Source organism: Bufo bufo, chromosome 3, assembly GCF_905171765.1.
Source record: "Bufo bufo chromosome 3, aBufBuf1.1, whole genome shotgun sequence".
NCBI classification, from domain to species: Eukaryota; Metazoa; Chordata; class Amphibia; order Anura; family Bufonidae; genus Bufo; species Bufo bufo.
Genome location: NC_053391.1, coordinates 650,593,688 through 650,597,707, shown reverse-complemented (window position 1 = coordinate 650,597,707; position 4,020 = coordinate 650,593,688). Strand labels below are relative to the sequence as shown.

General features: G+C 45.8%; 1 protein-coding gene across 2 annotated transcripts in view; it reads left to right on the top strand.

Annotated features, from left to right (window-relative positions):
- Window positions 1-4,020, top strand: part of ELMOD1 (ELMO domain containing 1) — a 132,313-nt gene that overhangs the window by 119,546 nt on the left and 8,747 nt on the right. The gene's annotated exons all lie outside the window — the stretch shown is intronic.

The following is a 4,020-nucleotide window of genomic DNA, read 5'->3' as shown; positions in this document are numbered from 1 at the left end:
ATTTTGCGGACCGATAAAAACAACTGTCGTGTGCATGAGGCCTATCTCTGTTTTGTTGTGGTGGCCATTTTTGCAGAAGTAACAGCAGGAAGGGCAGCCATATTGATAGTCATTTTTGAATGAAAGGGGTTGTCTGAAATAAAGTGAGTGCCAGAAGTACACAGCCCTGACCACTGTGTAGTGGAGGACGCTGGCAACCGCAGCGCTGCTATTATTTACTTCAGTGGGGCTAATGGGAGCGCTGTCTGTGTCAGCCATAGAGAAGAGAATACAGTGGTGGACCGATATGCACACTAACCTCCATAGTAGGGGTTCCCAGCGGTATCATTTTGTAATGTAGCACTTTTAAAGGGCATCTGTCAGCAGTTTTGTACCTATGAAACTGGCTGACCTGTTACATGTGCGCTTGACAGCTAAAGGCATCTGTGTTGGTCCCATGTCCATATGTGTCCTCATCACTGGGAAAAATTGTGTTTTATTATATGCAAATGAGCCTCTAGGAGCAACGGGGGCGTTACCGTTACACCTAAAGGCTCTGCTCTCTCTGCAACTGCCGCGCTCTCTCCACTTCAATTGACAGGGCCAGGTGTGATCATGTTTTCACTGCCTGGTCCTGTCAATCAAAGTGCAGAGGGCGCAGCAGTTGCAGAGAGAGCAGAGCCTCTAGGTGTAACGGTAACGCCCCCGTTGCTCCTAGAGACTCATTTGCATATATGAAAACATCATGTTTCTCAGCTGTGCGGGCACATATGGACATGGGGCCAACACAGATGTCTTCAGCTGCCAAGTGCACATGTAACAGGTCAGCCAGTTTCATAGGTACAAAACTGCTGACAGATGCCCTTTAAATCTTTATAGATACCACTCATCTACATGAAGAAGGGAAAACAGATGATGTCCCTCTTGATGTTAATTATACATACATTGCGCTCTTTTTAAGTCTGCCAGAAAGACATTTTGGGGACATTTGTAAAAAAAAAAAAAGAGCAGTGTTGCCATAGGAACAAATCGGGTTCATTCATTTGTGAATTGAAGCGTGGTCTACGTTAGTGCAATGTTCTTGCTGTTGTTTCTTAGCCTCCCACAACTTTCCGTGTACATTTGCTTCTACCCATGTTTCCCATGATGCATCTTTGTGTTACGATCTAAACCTAGCATGACGGGGTGTTTGATGTCAAAAGGATATACAGATGTAGCAGAGTTAACAGTCACACTCGGTTATGACTGTGACTGTTAACTCTGCTACATCTGTATGGCGCAATATCATGATTGGTTTCTCTGTCTCATTCTTACACAGGCCAACGTGGGAGATACTGGCGCAGTCAAGAATAAAAATTAGGCTGGGGATAACAGAGCAATTCTGTCCGTAGCACATGTCACACAGCCAAAGACCGCAACGTTACAATGTGACTGTATTGTATTTCAAAGCAGAATGACAATGAATGGCATCACGTTGTGACCTATAAGTCGCCCCCACCCGATAGTCACAAGAAATCCATCAGGTTTGGATTTCTTGCGTCCAGGAGGTGGCTGTTGCCGCATCTTGCAGGTCGCAACATGACCCTATTTACTGTCACTAGTTTCGATGCTGCTGCGCTACACTGCCATCTTCGGTCATGTGATGTGTCACGGCCCACGCCTTATTCCTTCATGGTTTTTTTATTCTAATGTGTTGGGTTTTTTGTTTTCTTTGAAAGAAATGTTCCTAGAACTGTCTCTAACCAAGTTTGTGGTAAACAGAGGTGGACTGGGAACTTTAAGTGGCCCTGGGAAAAAAAAAAAAAAACTAAAAGTGGTCCCATGTTGTAGGCCCATCCAAATTGACAGAAGGTGGGGCAACACAAGTAGATGGGGCCATTACAAGTAGGCAGGGTCAGTAATACCATAGTGCAGCACATAATACCTCCTCAGAAGCTGTCCTTCTTTGGTGGCCATTAATATCAGCCACGTTCTGTCCTCCTCCTTCTCCAATTTTCTCCGATATGGAGCAGGGGGCATAGGAGGTAAGATGCCACAACACCAAGCAAACCCTACAGTTCAGCATGTTGCCTGGACTTTCTCTAATAACGCGAATAATGACCCCTATAGTTCCCCCGGTAGTGTGTACCTGGCCAGTGGCAGTGAGGAGAGCTCGGGTGGCCCTATGGGCATCGGTCCACCAGGAAAGTTTCTTGTAGAGTCTATGGACAGTCCGCCCCTGATGGTAAATGGACTGTAGCAGGGGTGTCAGTGATTTCTGTGTTGTCAAAATATATATATATATACCATGTCTCTGCCAAACCAATAAAGTTGTATGAAACTGGAACATAATGGGGCAGAAATGTGCGGCAGTAATGGTGAGGTGGAAAGCTCTCAAGAACGGATAGCAAATTGCACATGTGAAGCTTTCTCAATGCATTGGTAATGGCACTTCCACAAATAGCCGTGTGCCGGCCTGGCTTTCTTCGGAAGTCCCTTAGCGTTGAATGGAGGGATGGCCACACATTTACGGTTTCCTCTCCATTCAATGCTATGGGACTTCCAAAAACAGCCGAGTACGCTTGCTCAGTTATTTTCAGAAGTCCCATAATAGTCAATGGAGAGGAGAGGAGATTTATACCATATCCTACACTATACCATATATATCCAGATAGGACAACCCCTTTAACACTGATACCCTACAGGAGGTATCTAGGGTCCTGAAGTGAGGCTTTCTGTCCACTAGTGGCTGTGAGGGTGGGTAGGTGGAGCTTGAGGGGAGGCGTGGCTGTGAGGGTGGGTAGGTGGAGCCTGAGGGGAGGCGTGGCTGTGGGGGTGGGTAGGTGGAGCCTGAGGGGAGGCGTGGCTGTGGTGAGAGAGAAGAGTAAGGAGATGACTACTCTGTAATAAGTGTAACAGTGGGGAGGCCAGGGCAACAATAGCGGGTATCTCCTATGGATAAAACAGCCCTGCTATCTGCTACCAAAAAATTCACATAGCTAAGTAAATATCTCCTCGCATTTATTGTGGGTAGAGTTCCCCTTTAAGGCAATATTCTCTAACCTTGTTTACATCATTCTATTCTAGTTATAGTTGTGCCTTTGAAGTAGCACTTGATTTGCTGTAAATGCCAGACCATCCACTCACAGCCCGTCCTCCGCACACAGCATAAAAAGGAATAAATTGCAAGCCATTAGTCTGTCTGAATCTCTCAGATGTTGCATTTTAAGGTCATTGCCCCAGTTTTGAAATAACGAAGTAAAACCTTTTACAGTAGAAGCTCTCATAATTTCTCAGTGATTGGGGACTGAAGCCCTTTGGCCATAAAAATCATGAACATTGTGTGTATGTACATTGTCATGTAATGTGCAGTAGGGGCATATACCTAGGAGATTTTACAGAATCACTGTACTTTCACAAAACTTTACATAAATCAGTAGTACAAGCGACCACAAAAAAAACTTTGTAACAAAAGGGAGCAGGAAAGCATAGAGAGCCATCAAAAGCAGAATCAGAGCTCTGACGGATTTATGTCAGATTCAGCAGGATCAGCAGCTAGGTGAAGGACTTACACAGGCTCTGCAGAAGCAAAATAGTAGGAATGTCTTGACGGTCTATCTAAAAAGGTGCTTCATTTTCCATTTAGGAAGCAAATGTGTTCCGTATCAGTGAGTGTGGACCTAGTGTGCTACCCAACCGATTTGACTTTGGGCTAACCCTAAGGGCGTTATTCTGTGCTCCCCCGGTATTCACCCTTGAATCCCTGTACAGGGATCTGGACTTTGCTGCAGGGGAGCAACCACATTGCTTCTTCCTGGATAGCCCCGGTGGGGCAGCCGACAGCTGACTCACTGGGGTCAGGGACTTCGGTGTAAGCATCTGGAAATCAGGATGCAGAAAATGCAGGAAAACCACAGAAGCAGTCTGAACAGGCACTAAGGCTTAAATCAAGATTAAGGATCTAGACAGCACACTTGTACTACTGTATAGCTGGTAGGAGACACAGGATAAACTGGCAGGCAGGGTCATCATGAAGACACAGACAAGGCAGGCAGGCTGGAT